The sequence below is a fragment of the Sus scrofa genome, chromosome Y, assembly GCF_054392235.1.
Source record: "Sus scrofa isolate SSC_HxYL_T2T_F1_AM1 chromosome Y, Sscrofa_HxYL_maternal_Yorkshire_Landrace_v2.0, whole genome shotgun sequence".
In the NCBI taxonomy this organism is placed as follows: Eukaryota; Metazoa; Chordata; class Mammalia; order Artiodactyla; family Suidae; genus Sus; species Sus scrofa.
In genome coordinates, this window is record NC_139402.1 from 3,295,083 (window position 1) to 3,314,968 (window position 19,886).

At 49.4% G+C, this 19,886-nt stretch overlaps 1 protein-coding gene across 25 annotated transcripts in view; it reads right to left on the bottom strand.

Annotated features, from left to right (window-relative positions):
• The window catches only part of LOC102159510 (polyprenol dehydrogenase), a 335,615-nt gene that overhangs the window by 63,242 nt on the left and 252,487 nt on the right, over positions 1-19,886 (bottom strand). For 2 of the 25 annotated variants that reach the window (XR_014836176.1, XR_014836152.1), the window contains 3 exons: positions 9,006-9,149; positions 6,711-7,510; positions 4,345-5,563 (listed from right to left, as the gene is read on the bottom strand). The exons of 6 other annotated variants lie outside the window; for them this stretch is intronic. The gene's annotated coding sequence lies outside the window, so the exon portion shown is untranslated. Of the gene's footprint in view, positions 1-4,344; positions 9,150-19,886 lie in introns of those variants that run through there. 17 more of the 25 variants (XR_014836146.1, XR_014836147.1, XR_014836150.1 and 14 more) reach the window with 13 other exon arrangements.

A 19,886-nucleotide genomic window follows, 5' to 3' on the forward strand; every position in this document is an offset into this window, starting at 1 on the left:
CGGGTCTCCCTGCTCTGCACCTGCCCGGAAAAATCAATTCTCTGAAGCTCCAACAGAGCAGTGGACTTTCCAGAATATTCACCACCCCATACCAAGAGCAGCCTGCCCCACACCTGGCCACCCCCACCCCCCTCAAAAAAACCTCCCTTTTTTTGGTTTCTGTTTGTTTGTTTGGGGGTTTTTTCTTTGTCTTTTGTCTTTTTAGGGCCACATCCGCGACATAAGGAGGTTCCCAGGCTAGGGGTCTAATCGGAGCTATAGCTTCCAGCCTACACCAGAGCCACAGCAATGCCAGATCCGAGCCGCATCTGCGACCCACACCACAGCTCACCACAACGACGGATCCTTAACCCACTGAGCGAGGCCAGGGATGGAACCCACAACCTCATGGTTCCTGGTCGGATTCATTTGCCCTGCACCACAACAGGAACTTCAAAAACATCCCGTTTTTGAAAGAAAGCAACAACAACAAGAGTTCCCGATCTGTAAACGCATCAGACTCTGAACCATGAGGTTTCGGGTTCAATCCCTGGCCTCAATCAGTGGCTAAGGATCCAGTGTTGCCGTGATCTGTGGTGTAGGCTGCAGACAAGACTCAGATGGTGCATTGCACCGACTGTGGCGTAAACTAGTACCTGCAGCTCCGATTTGACCTGGGAACTTCCATGTGTCCAGGGTGCAGCCCTAAAAAGCGAAAAAAAAAAAAAAAAAAAAACAAGCAAAAAAACAACCACAACAATAAAACGTCCAGAGAATTCTCTGGTTAATTCGACTCTTAAAAGCATTTTCCCGATAATTACCTTTCTCGCATAAATGGATTCCTAAGGACCAACTTTTAGGGTGTGCCGCAGGCCTGGTGGTTTTCCTTCAGGCCCTTGGGACCTGCGATGGGGTGTCAGGAAGGAGAGAGGGAGGGAGACAGAGGGGGAAGCAACGGGGGAAAGAACGGGGAAGCCCGGGGGGAGACCTAGAGAAAGAGAAAGGAGATGGGGACAGAGAGAGAACCAGAGGAGAAAGGCAGGGGAAGGTGGGGGTGGGGCGGCGGCGAGAGAGGGAGAAAGGGCCCGAGGAGGAGCAGGAGAGAGACAGGGAGAGACCCCAGGCCAGAAGGTCGGACCCGGAACCCCAAAGAACGCCTCCCCTCACGTCGCTGCTCCCTCCGGGGCAAGGAAACAGGCGGGCAGAGCTGGCCATGCAGGGGAGCCGGCGAAGCCAGCAACAGGCAGGAACCCCACCTGCAACATCCTGGGAACAAACCCAGGGGCTCCGCACTTCCTGAAGCCCAGCGGGTTCCTTCCGCAGCCCCCAACCCCCGCCCCCAATCTGCTCGACCTGTGACGCCCGCCGGCTTTTGCGGGATGAGAAAGCCAGGCAGGGACCTGCGCTTCTGGCAGGGCACCATCTCCCTCGTGACAGCCTCGGCCTCGGGTCCTTCGCAGGATGCTCCCAAGGTCTCTGCACTGGAGCGACCTGCTCCCTGGCAGGGGCTAGGCCCGACTCACCTGCAAGGATCCGGAGTCTGCTCCGCACCCCGGGAGACCGCCTGGGAGCCCCCCACCCCAGTGTGTACTCCGCACTTGGCACTCGAGCTCTGGGCTGGGGAGCCAGCCGGGAAGACAGCGCGCATATGCGCTGCTGAGGCTCCTGGGGAATGACCAGCACCTGGGGAGCCGCGCTGGGAGGGGCGGGCCCTGCAGCCCCCACATGGCTCCGCCTCAGCTCTGTGCCATGCTGGCCTGCTCTGTCCACTCAAGTCAGCTGGGCTCTGGGGGCCTGAAGGCACAGGACCCTCCAGAGCGGTATGTGGATGCCACAGAAAACCCAGGAACTTCCCTGTGGGCTGCGGAGGGCACCTGGCGGGGAAGCCTCTCCCCAGGGCTGTGCTTTGGTTTTCTCTTCCTTTGTTCCTGCATGTGTGTGATGAAGACACAGCAAAGGCAGCAGGGGTGGGGTGTCCTGGAGGTGAGGCTCCAGCTGATTCTTGGGAAGGACCAGGTGAGCTCGGTCACCAGATGATGGCCAGGTGAGCTGAGTCCCTTAGAGAGGACCAGGCATGGGGGAGGATCTGACAAGGACCAGGTGAGCTGAGTCCCTTGGCCAGGACCGGGTATGGGGGAGGACCTGACAATGACCAGGTGAGCTGAGTCCCTTAGTGAGGACCGGTTATGGGGGAGGACCTGACAAGGACCAGGTGAGCTGGTGACATGCTCAATCCCCTTGGCTCCTGGATCCCAGGCTTCGCTTGCTGGACAAGAGCATCCTGTTGTCTGCAGAGGCAGGCATGAAGACAACCCCGGGAGACCCTTCAGCCAGCCCTTGCCCAAGGCCCGTGGCCCCATCAGCTGGGGCCTCTCGGGGCTTTCATTTCCTGATCTTGCTGTGGAGATGCCACATCCTTCCTGGGAACCTAGACGAAGGCATAAGCATCCCTCTATCCCCCTCCCTTCCTCTCCCGCTCTCACTCTTTCTTCCTCCTCTTCTCCTCTTTCTTCCTCTCTCCTCTCTCAAGCACCCCCTCCACACCTGAAACACACACACAGGGAGGCACAAAGATGACCATGGGGGTGCTTATTCCTCTGGGACGTTCTCACTCACACACCCCTCTCATCTAGAGACTCTGCATACAGGAGGGGCTCAATGAATACTTAGGGCATGAAGGAACTTCCAAACACTGTGGCCCAGCCAAAAACAACAAAAGAAAGCATCAACACTGGCTCGTGAGAGCCAAGCCATGCACACAACCTCTATGGCCAAGGACAGAGGCATGGGTGATGAAGATGTGGTGCACATACACAGTGGAATACCACTCGGCCATCCAAAGAAGGACATCATGCCATGAGCAGCAACAGGGATGCCACCAGAGATTCTCATACTGACGGAAGTCAGTCCGGCAGAGAAAGACACACACCACAGGAGATCCCTTATACCTGGAATCCCATCACTGCCACAAGTAAACCTTCCCATAGAAAAGAAACACATGGCCTTGGAGAACAGGCTTGTGGTTGTCAAGGCGGAATGGGAGGGGGAGAGAGGGGGCTGGGTGGGGAGGTTGGGGTGAGTAGATGCAAACTAGGACATTGAGAATGGATGAGCAATGAGGTCCTGCTGTCCAGCACAGGGAACTCTATCTAGTCATTTGGAATAGAACGTAATGGAAGATAATAAGAGAAAAAAATATATATAAATACACATTTGATGGACTGTGTCACTTTCCTGAATAGCAGAAATTGGCACAACATTGTATATCAGTTATAACAAAAAAATAGAAAAGTAGTGCAGACCTCTTGAGGCATATGCCCATTTTTATTTTTTATATAAAAAATCAACTACATTCCAACATTTTAAAAAATTACTCAATGAATTTTTCTGTATTTACTGTTGTACCTTGACCACCATGACCTGACTTTATAGCATTTCCATCCTAGACCTCCAGCCCTTCCCCCCACCCTCCTATCTGTGTCTGTGGGAAATCATCAGTCTTTCAAAATCTATAGGTCTGTATCTGGCCTGCAGTGAAGTTCACGGTGTCCTTTTTTTAGATGCCACATGCAAGTGATAGCACATGATATGGGTGTCTCACTGTCTGACTAGCTTCACGCAGCCTGATTGTGTCCAGGTCCACCCATGTGGCTGCAAATGCCTTTCCTTCTTTCCTTTTCATGGCTGAGTCACACTCCTTTGCGTCTATGGACCACATCTTTATCCACGCCTCTGTCGATGGACATTGAGGTGGGTTCCTTGTCTTGGCTCTTGTTCAGAGCGCTGCAACGCACAATGGAGTACACGGATCTTTTCGGGCCATGGTTTTCTCTGGAGAGATGACCGGGGTGGGATTTCTGGATCAAATGCTTATTCTAGTTTGAGTCTTCTGAGGACTCTCCCTCCTGTGTTCCACAGTGCTGTACAAACTGACATTCCCACCACTGGTATCACAGGGTTCCCTTTGCTCCACACCCTCCCCGCATTTCCTGTTTGCAGACGTCTGTCTGCATGATGGACACGCTGGCTGCGGTACGGGGGCAGCTCACAGAGCTTTTGCTTTGCGTTTCCCTAATAGTGATTTGATCACCTTTTCATGTGTTAGTGGGCCATCTGTACATCCTCTTTGGAGAACTGTCTGTTGACAGATCTACTCATTTTCTGTTGGGGTTGCTAAGGGTTTTTTGTTTTTTTGTTTGTTTGTTTTGGTATTGAGCTACAGGTGGTGTTTATAAATTCCGGACATGAATCCCTTGTCAGTCGCTTCACTGGCAAGTGTGTTCACCCATTCTGTGGGTTGCCTTTTTGTCTTGGTTAGGGCTTCCTTTGCTGGGCAGAAACATTTATGCTTCATTAGGTCCCATATTTTATTTTTGTTTGTATTGTCATTCCTCTAGGAGGTGGATCTGGGCAGACATTGCTGTGGTTCATGTCAGAGAGGGTGTGGCCTATGTTTTCCTCTAAGAGTCTTAGTGCGTCTGGTCTTACATTGAGGTCCTTAGTGCATTTTGAGTTTAGTTTTGTGTATGGGGTTAGGAAGGGTTCTAATTGCATTCTGTGACAGTGGCCGTCCAGTCTTCCCAGCACCACGTGGGGAAGGGACTGTCTTTTCTCCATTGTATACTCTTGCCTCCTTTGTCATAACTGAGTGGACTGCAGGTGCATGGGCTTCCCTCTGGGCTTCTGTCTTGTTCCCCTGATCTCCATTTCTGAGTTTGTGCCAGTACCAAATGGTTTTGATGACTGTAGCTTGTATGTACAGTCTGAAGTCAGGAAGACTGATTCGTTCAGCTCCCTTTTCTTTCTCAGGATGGCTTTGGCTCTGCTGGGTCTGTTGTGCTTCCAAAGAAACTTGCAGAGAGTTTGTTCTAGTCCTGTGAATAATGTCCTTCGTACTTGACAGGGATTGCACTGAATCTGTAGACAGCCGTGGGGAGTGGAGTCATTTGGATAATCTGGAGTCTTCCAGTCCAAGAGCAAGGTCTTTCCATCTTATTGTGTCATCTCTGATTTTTTACAACAGCATCTGATTGTAATCAGAATACAGGTCTTTGGTCTCTTTAGGTAGGTTGATTCCTAAGTATTTATTCTTTTTGATGCGATGGTAAAGGGGATTGTTTCCCTAATTTCTCTCGTGGATCTTTCATTGTGAGTCTCTAGAAATGTAGTTGATCTCTGTATATTCATTTTGTATCCTGCGACTTTGCCAAATTCATGGTCGAGCTCTAACAGGTTTCTGGGAGCGTCTTGAGGATTCTCTGGGGATAGTATCATGTCATCTTCAAATAGGGACATCCTACTCTTTCCTTTCCCACTGGGATTCCTTGCATTTCCTCTTCTTCTCTGACTGCCCTGGCTAGGACTTCCAAAACTAGGTTGAATGGGAGAGACGAGAGCAGACATCCTGGTCTTGTGCCTTCTCTCCATGGGAAGACTTTCCTTTTTCCACGACTGAGAAGGATGGCAGCTCTGGGTGTGTCATATATGGCCTTTCGAATGTTGAGGTCGGTTCCCTCTAGGCTCACGTTCTGAAGGGTTGTTATCAGAAAGAGGTGTTGGATTTTGTCAAAGGCTTTTTCTGCACCTGTTGAGAGAGGATGCAGCTTCTGCACGCCAAAGGCACAGCCACAAACCCCACAACTCTCTTCCCAGCATGGCTCACACCTCCGGAATCTGCTCCGACCCGGTAGGTCCACCATGACCTTCTCTGGTCTCGGCTCTTACATTCACGATCCATACTGCTAGGAAGCCCAAAGACACAGAGGATCCCAGGGCCACAGAGTTCCTGGGCTGGCTCAGTGGGGTAAGAACCTGACATAGGGGCCATGAGGAAGTGGGTTCCGTCATTGGCCTGACTCAATGGGTTAAACACCCTGCATTGCTCTGAGCTGGGGTGTAGGTTGCAGGTGAGGCTCGGATGTGGTGCGTCTCTGTTTCTAGTGTAGATTGGCATCTGCACCTCTGATTTGACCCCTGGACTGGCAACTTCCATGGGTAGCAGATACAGCCATTAAATGGGTATATTTAAATGGGGGGGGGGGGAAGACTACCAAGCTATCTCCTAGGAGGAGGTAAGGGCTATTTTTATATGTCTTGGTGTTTAAGGTCAGGGGATCTGAGCGTGTGGCACAGAGGCAGGGCTCCACAAAGATCCCTCCATAGGCCCCCACATGTCCCAGCATGCCTTGCAGGCCACCCAGGCAGTCCCGCTGCAGGGGCACGAGTGCAAAGGGGAAGGGGGTGCGGCTCCCATGGTGTTACAGGGAGAACCAAGAAGTGTCAACCCAGTGACAAGAGTTTCCCTGACGTTCAGCCGGCTCTCGGCCGCCACTTAGGTGGATCCGGCTTTGCCCAGATGAGCTCCTCCTGGCTGAACTGCTTTCTGCCCCTCATGGCTTCTTTCTTCGTGGAGGTCTCTTGCACGTGCTGTCTTCTCTTCCTCTCCAACACTCCCCCAAACCCTTCCTTTGGGAGCTGTCCTCAGAGCACAGAGAAGGTCAAGGGGCCATCATTCCACAGACCACCAGGCACTGGAGCGACCACCACCTGGCACTTCCCATTCCGACCCCCCTGCCACATCCAACCCTGCAGAAAGTGCCTTTTTGACAGCCCTGCAGAGGGAGGAGTGGAAGGATGTGTCCCCTGACGGGCCAAAGAAGATGCATGGCTGGTGGTGCCCTTTCCAAAGGGGGCAAGGTGACTGGGCCTGAAACCCTGAGGGAGGGACTTACCTCGGGATTCCCCCCAGGGGGTGGCATGTGCAGAAAACAGCAGTCGGCGAAAAGAAAACCTGGAGTTCCCGGTGTGGCTCACTGGGTTCGGAACCCGAGGCGTCTCCAGGGGAGGCGTGTTCCCTCCCCGGCCTTGCTCCGGGGCTTCCGGAGGCAGCCTCACCGTCAGCCGCGGTGGAGGTTGCCCATGAGGCTCGGATCGGGCAGTGCTGTGCCCGTGGGGTCCACCAGGAGTGGCAGCTCCGATTCCCCACTCCTCTGGCCAGGCTCCAACTCCCAAGACAGGCTGGAGAGCCCCAGAAGTGTTGCCACTCTTGAGAAGGGGGCCAAGACGTGCTTCCCTTCTGCGGGAGTGGAGAACGCGGCCCTGGGCGCCATTGCCTCCTGGGCTGTGCAGAAGGGTTTTGCGTGCTGTGGTCGGGTGGGGTGCCATGGCTGGTGTGCTTCTCGGCTTTTGCTGGGAGAGCGCCCGCATCCCTGCTGAGCCCTGTGTCCAGAGCTCTTGCCCAGGTGTTTGCGGGTTGGAGATGCAGGCGGAAGTCCTGCCTGCCTTGGGAGGAAATTGTTTCGCATGTGGGGAGCTGCGGGTCCAGAGGAGTGTCTGCCATGTGCAGAGGCAGCTTTCCCAAGCCCCTTGGTGGAGGAGACACCCCTGCCCCACCAAATGCCCAAGGAGCCAGCTTGTAGGGGATGCTGGAGGTGTGGCTGTCCTTCAAGCCCTTAGGACCTGCGATGGGGTATCAGGAAGGAGAGAGGGAGGGAGACAGAGGGGTTAAGGATGGGGGAAGGCTGGGAGGAGACTGAGAGAAAGAGACAGAGATATGGGGACAAAGAACCAGAAGGAGAAAGCCAGGGAAGGGGCCAAGGAGGGAAGGACAGAGAGGGAGAAAGGGCCAGAGGAGGAGCAGAAGAGAGACAGGGAGAGACCCCACAGCAGAAGGTCAGACCCAGAACCCAAAATAATGCATCCCCTACAGGTCGCTGCTGCCTCCAGAGGTAGGACTCAGGCGGGCAGAGCTGGCAACTCAGGGGAGCTGGCAAATCCAGCCAACGACAGGAACCCAACCTGGAACATCCTGGGAACAAACCCACCCGCTGGGCGCTGAGCCATTCCTCATTTGTCTCCCAGAAACTCAGAGGGCTCCTTCCCCACCTCACCCCTTGCCCCAAATGTGCTCGACCTGCGATGCCGCCCCCTGGCTTTTGCGGGGTTAGCGAACCACGTAGGGACCTCTGCTTCAGCTGGGGCATCCTCTTCCTCGTGACAACGTCGGCCTCGGGGTCCTTCGCAGGATGTTCCCAAGGTCTTTCTGCCCTGGAGCGACCTGCTCCCAGGCAGAGGCTATGCTCGACTCACCTGCAAGGATCCTGACTCGGGTCCGCACCCCCGGGGACCGCCTGGGAGCCCCCTCGATGTACTGTGCATGCGAGCTCTGGGCTCCGGAGCCAGCGGGGAGGACGCTGCGCATGCGCTCCGCTGAGGCTGCTGCGGAATGAACAGCACCTGGGGAGCAGCTCCGGGAGGGGCGGGCCCTGCAGCCCCCACAGGGCTCTACCTCCGCTAGGATCCTTGCTGGCCTAGTGTGTCGACCAAAGTCAGCCGGGCTCTGGGAGCCTGAAGCCGCAGGACCCTCTGTGGGGGTATGTGGATGGCACAGAAAAACCAGGAACTTCCCTGTGCGCTGTGCAGCGCAACTGGGGGGAAGCCTCTCCCCAGGGCTGTGAGTTGGCTTTGTGTTGCTTTGCTCCTGGATGTGTGTGATGAGGACACGGCAAAGGCACCGGGTGTGGGGTGTCCTGGAGGTGAGGCTCCTTCTTGGGAAGGATCAGGTGAGCTGGGTCACGAGATGATGGCCAGGGAGGCTGAGCCCCTTGGAAGGACCAGCTACCTTGGGTGGCTTGACAATAACCAGGGGGGCTGAGTCCCCTGGCAAGGACCCGGTATGGGGGAGGATCTAATGATCAGTTGAGCTGTGACATGTCTCCTGGCTCCCAGGCTTCTCTTGGTGGACAAGTGCATATGGTTGACTGGGGAGAGGCTGAAATAAGAAAACTCTGGGAGATCCTTCAGCCAGCCCTTGGCCAGGGCCCTTGTCTCCATCAGCTGTGGCCTCTCGGGGCTTTCATTCCCTGATCTTGCTGTGGAGATTCCACATTCTTCGTCTAGAAGGCATGAGGGCCCCTCTCTCCCCCTCCCTTCCTCTCCCACTCTCACTCTTTCTTCCTCCTCTTCCTCTCCTCTCTCTTCCTCTCTTCTCTCAATCACCCCCCTGCACACTTCAAACAGACACACACCCAGGGAGGCACAAAGATGATTGTGGGGGTGCTGATTCCTCTCTATCGTCCTGACTCACACACTCCTCTTATCCAGATAGTCTGCAGACAGTAGGTGCTCCATAAATATTTACGTCATGAAGGTACGTCCACACACTTTGGAACCTACCAAAAACAAACAAAAAAAAATTCAATACTAACTCATGACAGCCAAGATATGGACACAAAAATATCCACAGTCCAAGGAACGCATTGAGGAGATCTGGTCCCTATACTCAGCCATCAAAAGAATGAAATCATGCCATTTGTAGCAACACGGATTCCACTAGAGATTCTCATACTAAGTGAAATAAGCTAAAAAGAGAAAGACACATATCATATGATAACACTTCTATGTGGAATCTGAAACATGGCAGCTATGAACCTGTCTGCAGTACAGAAGCAGACTCACAGACATAGAGAGCAAGCTTGTGGCTGCCAAGGGGGAGGCGGAGGGAGTCGGCTGGATGGGGAGTTTCGGGTTTGTAGATATGAACTATGACTGAGGATGGATAAGCAATGAGGTCCTGCTCTATAGCATAGGAAACTCTATGAAGTCTCCTGAGATAGACCAAGAGGGAGGACAGTGTAAGAAAGGGGTTACATGCATAATCCCCAGTGACTGGGGCACTGAGCTGTACAGCAGACATGGGCACAACAATGTAAATCAACTATAATACAAAATTTAAGAAATACTGGCTCATCAATGACAAGACACGTGTCCTCAAACAGAAGGTAGGTAAGACTGAAAATGGCAACAGGAAATCTTTGGATTGCCTGCTCAATTTTCCTGCAAATCCGAAGCTTCACTAGGAAACCAAGTCTGTTCATCATAACAAAGACTGAGTCTGGGATTCCATGACCCTCACAGAGGATGGGAATGGGGCTGCCCTGTGGCTGTCCTGGGCAGATGGACCTGACATCCAGAAAAGATTCAGGTGTTGGCTGGGGGATGGGGAAGCCTGCAGGGCTGAGTGAGTGGCAGCCAGACTGCAGACAGGAGATGGGAGGGGCTTGGAGGGTGCTGGGAATTGGACCCCAGGAGGCACAGGTGTGGGTTCCACCCCATAAGCAGCCTCACCCCTTGGCCTCCTTCCCTCACCTGTAAAGATGCCAGAGAGACGTGATGCAGGAGAGACATGATGCAGCCAGGAGCTTGGGGCCAGGCAGTGCTGTGTTCAGAGGGATTCGGAGGCAGCCTCTAGTCTCGGCAGACCCTCAGAGCACCCAGGCCTCGCCTTCCTCCCTTGTGAGTGCAAGTCTGGGCTCCCTTTGGTCCTGAACACCAAAGCTACACGTGCTGGAGGCAAGTCCCAGATCGGTTTTCCACACCACACGTTTGCAACTCTGGGACTTAACCACCCTTACATAAACCAAAACTCATCACCCACGCACGTCACCCTGGGGATCCCACAGATATGAAATGACACCTCTTCTGTGATATGTGAACCAGTGCCCAGCACTACAGCTGTGACAATGGCTGGGTCTTCAACTACCAGGGGACCAGGGATATCCTTTTGGGTGTGTATATGAGGCCATTAAAAATTACTTGCTTAGGAGTTCCTGTTGTGGCTCAGCAGGTTAAAAACCCAACTCCATAAAAATGTATCCATGAGAATAATAGGATATTATTATTATGTATCCATAAGAATTGGATACTATTATGTATCCATAAGAATAATAAGTATCCATAAAAATGCGGGTTCCATCCCTGGCACGCCTCATGCAGTGGTTTAAGGAACCAGCATTGCCATGAGCTGTGGTGTAGGCTGCAGGTGCAGCTCAGATCTGGCGTTGCTGTGGCTGTGGTGTGCACCTGCAGTGGAAGCTCCAATTCAACCCCTAGCCCGGGAACTTCCATATGCTGCAGGGTCACCCACAAAATGAGAAAACATTATTTGCTCAGAATTTTTATCCCATGTAAAAAGCATTTATGATATGTTATTAAATAAAGAACCAAGTTCAAATAGCTCTCAATGTCAGTAACAAAAAAACTAGAACAGGAACACTGACGGCAGGTGTCTCCGCTTCTAACGCTTTTCTGTACTGGCCACGCACTTTCCACCATGAGTTTTTATTTATTTACATACTTATCTTTACGGCCTCACCTGTGGCACGTGGGAGTTCCCAGGCTAGGGGCTGAATAGGAGCTGCAGCTGCCACCCTACACCACAGCTCACAGCAACACCGGATCCTTAACCCACTGAATGAGGCCAGGGATCAAACCCATATCCTCACGGATCCTAGGCGGGTTCATTACCACTGAGCCATGACGGGAACTCCTACCATGAGCCTTTTAAAATTTTGAATTTATTTCTATGGAAGAAACGCACACCACCCCTCCGAATTAAGTAATGCATTCGGGATCAAAACATATGGAGACCTCTAGCATGGAGCCTCACTTCTGAACTTGACCCTGCAATGAGCTTTTTTAATGAAAAGAAACATACACTTTCTTTGCATTACCTGCAAGAGATATTATCAAGACCCTTCTACAGTTTGTCAATTTCTAAATAGCCAGGAACATGAAATGACCCCTCATTCGTGAATTTACCAATGAGACAAGGGGCAGCTTCTGGATGGAGAGGACAGAGTGATGCCTGACTCCAACATCCAATGTTGCTAAAGGGGAGTTAGAGATTTTTTCCTCTTTTTAAAAATGTATTGAAGTAGAGTTTGTCTACAATGTTGTGTTAGTTTCAGGTGTACAGCAAAGTGACTCAGTGATCCATGTATACACATTCATTCTCTCTCAGATTCTTTTCCCACAGAGATGATCAAAGAATATTGGGCGGAGTTCTCTGTGCTAGACAGCAGGTCCCCAATGGCCAGCCATTCCACAGACTTCAGTGTGCACATGCCAGTCCATCACCTCCAGTTCATTCCCCCCTCCACCTGTCCCCTTTGATCACCATAAGACTGTTCTCTTTGTCTATGAGACAGTTTCTGTTTTGTAAGTAAGTGCCTTTGTGTCCTATGTTAGAGTCCACATAGAAGTGATTATCTATGATATTCGTTTTTCTCTGTCTGACTCACTTCACTTAGTATGAGCATCTCTAAGTCCATCCAAGTGGCTCCGGGAATTAGAGTTTAAATGGAACCAAGAGGGGAAACAGGGATGCAGAAGAGGTGGGTTTCGATGTCCTGGGGAGGAAGATGTAATTGCAGTATATGCCAGATCCTGGGGACTGGTTGCATCTTTTAATTCCTATTTGTCAGAATGTGGGCTCCATAGGGGGTCCCCAAATTCTGGACCGAGGGGAGTGCAGTGGTGACACTCACTGTCATTATGAACCAGCCTCCCCTCCAGGACTCTGGCAACTGTAGTTTATAATCTCTGTGATGCCGTGGGAGGAAGAAATGAACACGACCCTCCCGCCAGGACTGCGGGAGCCAGAGGACTGGCTCATGTCCCAGCATGGGGTCCTTTGTCCCCACTGCATATATACATATATATGTGTACATAATTCATTCTGTTAAAATATATATATACACACATATTCAATCTTTTATATATGTATATACTCACACATTCATTCTTTTTAAAAATATATATACATGTATTCATTCTTTTTACACATACACACAAATATAGTCATTCTTTTTTATGTTCCTTTCCATTATAGGTTGTTATACGATTCTCCAGCAACACGGGTGGAACTAGAGACTCTCATGCTAAGTGAAGTGAGTCAGAGAAAGGTAAACACCATATGATATCACTTATATCTGGAATCTAATACACAGCACAATTGAGCAGAAAAGAAACCCATGGACTTGGAGAACAGACTTGTGGTTGCCGGGGGATGGAGGAGGGAGTGGGATAGACTGGGAATCGGGTGTTCACAGATGCAAATTATGGCCTTTGGAATGGATAAGCAGTGAGATCCTGCCGCATAGCACAGGGAACTATATCTAGTCACTTATGATGGAGCATAATGAAGGATTATGTGAGAACAAGAATGTATATATGTGTGTGATGAGGTCACTTTATCGTGCAGTAGAAAATTGACAGAATACGCTAAATCAGCTATAATGGAAAAAATAAAAATCATTAAATAAAAAAAAAGATTCTCACTTTTCTCCTTGGTCCTTGGGGGTCCAGTCCTCCTGGGGTAGGGTCTCCTGTGAGCTCCCCGACTGAGCCTTTAAAATACCCACCCTGGTTTTCCAGTGTGCTCCAAGTGAAATCCAGAGACAGCCATCTCCTGACCCTGCTGAGTTCTGCCTTCAGCATCTTCCTAGACTTCCCAGTGGCTCAGTGCTTTAAGAGCAAGTCTTTGCATATGTAGACCCAGTCAAGGATGGCCTTGGCTAAAGGACGCTGCCCGCAAGGACCCAGACCTTTCCAACCCAGCGTGATGCACTTACATTCATCTGCGAAGGCTCTCAGGTTGACCACGTGGCAGATGGACCCTGAACTAGCATTTATCCCCAGGAGTTAGAAATCTATGCTATGGATGTTCACAGCTGCTTTTTTTTTCTTTTGCTTTATCAGCAAAGCTAATAGCATCTAGTCCTGGAGCAGGTTTCAACATGGGAAATTTGTGCAGAAACATATCAGACCCTCATTCGTTAGGATGATCGTCTCTGCCTTTTACAAAGAGCTCATGCATAGAACTAGTCTTTACAGCACAGGCATGGAGCTCTAACCTGTAACAAAGATGCAGGGTTCTGAATAACCAAGAACGAGCCACTCCAGGAAGAAGAGTTACTTCCTTTCACCAATCCAAGACTAGAGGCTAGAAAGGAAGAGGGGCCTGCTCCATCCTCTTTGTGATTCACCAGAAAACTCATCAGGATCAGGACAACTAATGTGCCTTCGAGTGTGAGTCAAAGGCACCGAGGCAGCAGGTGGATGGACTCCAGGCTGGACATTTATAAGCAGCCACCTGTCTACACTTCAAGAGAGAAATGACAGCAGGCACAAGACAAATAACTGGTACTGGTCTTCTGTGCACTTTTGAAACAATGGTGATGATAGGATCAGAGAGGGGCTGAGCCCTGCTTGGACAGAAGACTAAAGGGGTCACATACTCCCCATCCTCAGGGTTAGGGAAACCCCCATTCCATGTGCACAGAGAGACCCCTCGGGGGCAAAAAGGGAGGGGAGCCAGGCCATAAAATGTCTAGATAACCCTCCCACCAAGCTCTGCTCTGGAATGACAGCTAACTGAATTAGACACACAATAGCACCGCTTAAGCCAGTGTCCAAGGACCTGGAGTGACTTGGACATGGCCTCAGCCAGGGCACTTCTGTCTGCTGGCAAATGACCATGACATCCTGGCTGTGATGGGAGAGAGGCGGGAGAGGGAAGCTTCTAAATGAGTGGGGTGTTTAAAATAAGTATATGTGTGTGCCAAGAGTGATGGGGGACACATCTACCCATGAAACAGCGAATGCAAATGTGGACCAACCCACTCATCATCTCGGGGGGTAGGTGAGAGCTGCTGGGGAATGAGAAGGCCTGGGGTTGGGGACACACAGTGCAGATGGCATTGTCACCAGGAGAGCCCCTGGTGTTATGATGACAGCCTGGCTGTGCCAGCGTGGTCCTCTTCCAGAATTCGGCTGTCGTTTTTCCTAATACTGATCATCTCCATTGAGTGGTGTGTATTGTGCGATGTTTGAGCAGGTCATTAAAAATCAGCAGCAACTTCTGCCCTCAATGAGTTGAAGGTTTTGGAGGACGGCAAAGGGAGGGGAGATCATGAAAATGTGTATCTTCCTCCAAATGATGCAAAGTGAAGATTTCAGAGCAAAGGGGAACACAGACCAAGGGAGGGTGTTCATCCATATCCCAGACCCTTTATAACACTGACCTTTGCTGAGGGAATTCATGCAGGAAGGAGTGGGTTGGGCTAGATAAAGCATACATTTAAATTAAAAATTGGGTTGCTAAGATCCGAGAAGAAAATGAGAGAAGAAATTGGCCATCACCAAGGCAGGGTAAAATTTTACCATGGTGCCTGTGAGATGTTGAAATGGAAAGATAGATCAGAAACCTGCATCCTACCTGTGGAAAAGAGCAAAGCCATAGAAAATGCCATGAGTATTCGTATGGAGGTTGCAGGTAAAGCAGGGAACTGAGTGAGTTCCGATGTATGAAGCTCAACTCTTGTGTTGGTGTTTCAACTGAAACCGTGATGCATTTGTCCATTCACACTGTTTTTCCTGCACCGCTCTGATATTCAGCATCCCCTGGATCTATTGAAACAGAAGGCTGGCCCTGCTCATAAACACCTACTGAATGCCCATCACACACCACCTGCTGGTCCAGGGTCTAGAAGCAGAAATACAATCAAAGATAACCCTGGCAGGCATCTTGCTGGGGAGGCCAACCTGTTAACAGAGAATCAGAATGCAGCTCAGACACAATAATGCAAAACCTATGGGATTTTTGCAGCAAAAGCAGATCTTAGAGGGAAATTCATAGCCTTCCTTGAACAGTCCTTTGTCCCAGAAACAAGAAAAAAATCTCAAAGAATCAACCTAACCCACCACCTAAAAGAATTAGAAAAAAGACAGAATGCAGCTCAGTGTATAGCATGATAGACAGAAGCACAGACTTCAGAAGTAATGGCAAACAGAACCATAGATCTGACCTGGGGGTCACACAAGCCTCTGGGGAGAAGACAATGCCTCGTCTGGCTTTTGAAACATGAGGAAGATGTCTCCAGAAAGACAATGGGGGCAGAGACATCAGGCAGGAGGCTCCTTGGGGGCCCTACAATGTTTGGGGTGTAGATGGAAAGATGAAGGGGGATAGCTTAGGAAAGACAGTACAGGCCTGGGGCTACATCTCTTTATGCCTCTCCTATCAGTGTGGTGGTTTTCTGTGCCTGCCCATTACAGTTTTAGGAAGATGCTGTTGAGTGGGTTCTATGTTGGAGGCTTGGGGAAGACATGAAGTCATTTAGTCCTGGAAGGGTCTAAGACATTTAGGACTGGAAGGTTCCCAGATGTTTAGGACTTGAAGGGTCCAAGGTGTTTAGGGCTGGAAGGGTCCAAGACACTCAAGCAGCATAGATGGAAAATTGTACACCAAAGTGTCAGAAGCATGAAGAAAGACGAGGATAAAAGTATGTCGGATGGAGCACCTGTCATTCTGGGAGACTGATAGGTTCTGCAGATAAAGGAGAGCTCCACACCTCTGAATGAGGGATTTAGCAGAAACCAGAGCACAATCACCCAAGGTCAGAGACACAGGAGGGGATAAACAGCAATGTCATACTGTAGACCAGAGGGAACTCTATCCCATCTCCTGGGATGGACCATGATGGAAAAAAAATATAAAAAAGAATGAATATATATGTATGATGGAGTCACTTTGCTGTACAGCAGACATTGGCACAACATTGTCACTCAACTCCACTTGAATAGAAATATGCAATAATTGCCAAAAATGGATTAAAACCTTAGATGTAAAACCCCAAATGACAAAACCCCTAGAAGAAAACCTAAAGGAAAACCTCCTTGACCTCAGTTCTGGCAATGACTTTTTGGACATGAAACCAAAGAGACAGGGTCCAAAAGCAAAAAGAAAGAAGTGGTATTTATAAAACTAAAACGCTTCTCCATAGCAAAAGGTATCAATCACCAAAATGAAAAGGCAACCTCCAAACTGGGAGAAAAGATTTGTAAAGGGTATATCTGATAAGGGCCTGATAACCGAACTTGTAAAAAAGATAAGGGCCTGATAACTTAGCTTGTAAAGAAAAAATACCATTTAAGCAAGCCTTAAAAATATAACATATTTAGGAATACAGTTTTAAAGAAATACCTAAATTAATGAAGATGGATGGGATGGAATTCAACAGAGATGTCAGTCCCCTCGAATATACACTACTGTATATAAAATAGATAAGTAACAAGGACCTACTGCATAGCACAGGGAAGTCCACTCATTATACTGTAAGAACCTACGTTGGAAAAGAATCTGAGAAAGAATGGATATGTGTGTATGTATTAACTGAATCACATTGCTGTACTCCTGACACTAACACAACATTGTTAAGTCAACTCCACTCCAACACAATTTTTTAAAAAAGAAAATTATACAACTCAACAGCAAAAAGCCAACAACCCAATGGAAAAATGGGCAAAAGACATGAATAGACTTTTCTCCAAGGAAGATACACAGAATGGCCAATAAGCACATGAAAAAAATGCTCAACATCACTGAGTATTAGAGAAATGCACATCAAAACTACCAGAAGATACCGCCTGACACCAGTCATAATGGCCCTCATTCATGAGTCCACAAATAACAAGTGCTGGAGGGGGTGTGGAGAAAAGGGAACCCTCCTACTCTGTTGGTAGGAATGGAAGCTGGTACAACCACTATGGAGAACAGTATGGAGATACCTTAGAAAACAATACATAGAACTACCATGTGACCCAGCAACCCCACTCGTGGGCATATATCCAGACAAAACTTTCCTTGAAAAAGACACACGCACCCACATGTTCATTGCAGCACTCTTCACAATAGCCAAGACATAGAAACAACCCAAATGTCCATCCACAGATGACTGGATTAGGAAAATGTGGTATATAGACACAATGGAATACTACTCAGCCATCAAAAAGAACAAAATAATGCCATCTGTAGCAACATGGATAGAACTAGAGACTCTCATCCTGAGTGAACTAAGTCAGAAAGAGAAAGACAAATACCACATGATATCACTTATATCTGGCATCTAATATATTACAAAATGAACCTTTCCAGAGAAAAGAAAATCATGGACTTGGAGAATAGACTTGTGGTTACCAAGGGGGGGGGGGAGTGGGATGGATTGTGAGATTGGGGTTAATAGATAAGAACAATTGCTTTTGGGATGGATTAGCTATGAGATCCTGCTGTGTAACACTGAGAACTATGTCGAGATACTTATGATGGAGCCTGATCATGGCAGGAACAAGTATGTGTACATGTATGTGTAACTGGGTCACCATTCTGTACAGCAGAAAAAAACTGCATTGGGAAAATAACAATAAAAAATTTTTAAAGTGAAAATACAAAAAGAAACACCAGGAATTGTTGTTAAAGATCGAATTTTAAAGAAATACCTAAATTAATGAAGAGAAGGACTATGCTTGTGGGATGGAAGTCAATCCAGATGTCAATCTTCTCAAATACACACTACTGTCCATAAAATAGATGAACAAGGACCTACTATGCAGAGCAGGGACCTCTACTCAATGTTCTATAGTCACCTATGTGGGAAAATCTGGAATAAAATGGACATGTGTATATGGATCACTGATTCACTTTGGTGCACACCTGACACTAACACATTGTAGGTCAACTCTACTCCAATAAAATGAGAAAGAAAAAGAAAAGAGAAACACAGGAGGGGAGGATGGCAGACAGGACCATCTCCAGGTGAATGGCGGTCACCGGAATGTGAACTGGGGCCAGAAACACACACAAAAGGGTTGCTCCATTCTGCATGCAGGGGGTTCCAGGGATCACCCGGGCACACAGGAGTGGGGACATAGTTGAACCCAGGAAAGCCAGAGTGTGGGCAATGGGAAGAGAAGAGGGCCAGACCCAGGGCCCAGACCCCCAAGGGTCAGGGAGGGCAAAGTGATGAAAAGGAGGTTGCTGGGGCCAAACCAGTGGAGTCACCTAGACCCCAGCAATTCCACTCCTAAGTATATACCTTGAAGATGCGGAATCAGGTGTGGAAACAAAACTTGTTCACAGTAGTACTATGAACAGTCACCAAAGGTGGACACAGTCCACGTGTCCATGGGTGGGTGGAAGGATGGATGGATGGATAGAGGGATTGATGGACAGATGAATGGATAGTGAATGGATGGATGGGTGGCTTGATGGATTGGTGGATGGAGAGATGATGGATAAAGGTGGTCACAGCTCAAGTGTCCATGGATGGGTGGATGGATGGATGGGTGGATGCATGATGGATAAAAGTGGAAAGATCCCAAGGGTCCATGGATGGGTGGATGGATGGATGGGTAGATGAATGGATAATGTGTAGATAGATGGATGGATGGATGGATACATGATGGATAGGTGGACAAGCCCAAGTGTCCATAATTGGATGAGTCGATGGATAGGCAGCATGGTGTCCCTCCACTCCGTGGACTATGACTCAGCCAAGAAAAGGAGTGAAGCTCTGACACAGGCTCCCACATGGATGGACCTTGAACACACAATGCTCTGGGAGAGAAACCCACACACAAAAGACCACACATTTTAAGATTCCATTGATAGAAAATGTCCAGAATAAGTACATCCAGAGAAATTAAAACTGACTGTTTCCCAAGGGTAGGAGGAAGGGGAACAGGGCATACCTGCTTTTTGGGGACAGGGGCTCCTGCTGAGGGCAGAGAAAGTTCCAGAGCCAAGAGAGGTGATGGCTGCGCAACACTCTGCTACTGGATTCTCTGCTTTATTGTAATACTATGTGAATTGCACCCCAGTAAGGAAAAGAGGAAGAAAAAACTGTCAGGGAGGTAGAGGAGAATCAGGGCACCCGTGGAAGCAAAGGACTGAGTTACAAAGCGATGGTCACCAAGTTCACGAAAGGTTTCACAAGACATGGGCAGGTGCTCTTCTGCTCTGACCTTCGTGAATGCTGTTTTCATGGTAAGAGAAGCCCGTCTAAGATGCATGTGGACCCTGAGAAACGGGGATGGGGATGGTGCCATGTAGAAGGAAGAGGGAACGGAGAGCTGTTCATTTAGAAATGGATGGGGCTGGAGTTCCCGTCGTGGCACAGTGGTTAACGAATCCGACTAGGAACCATGAGGTTGCGGGTTCGGTCCCTGCCCTTGCTCAGTGGGTTAACGATCCGGCGTTGCTGTGAGCTGTGGTGTAGGTTGCAGACGCG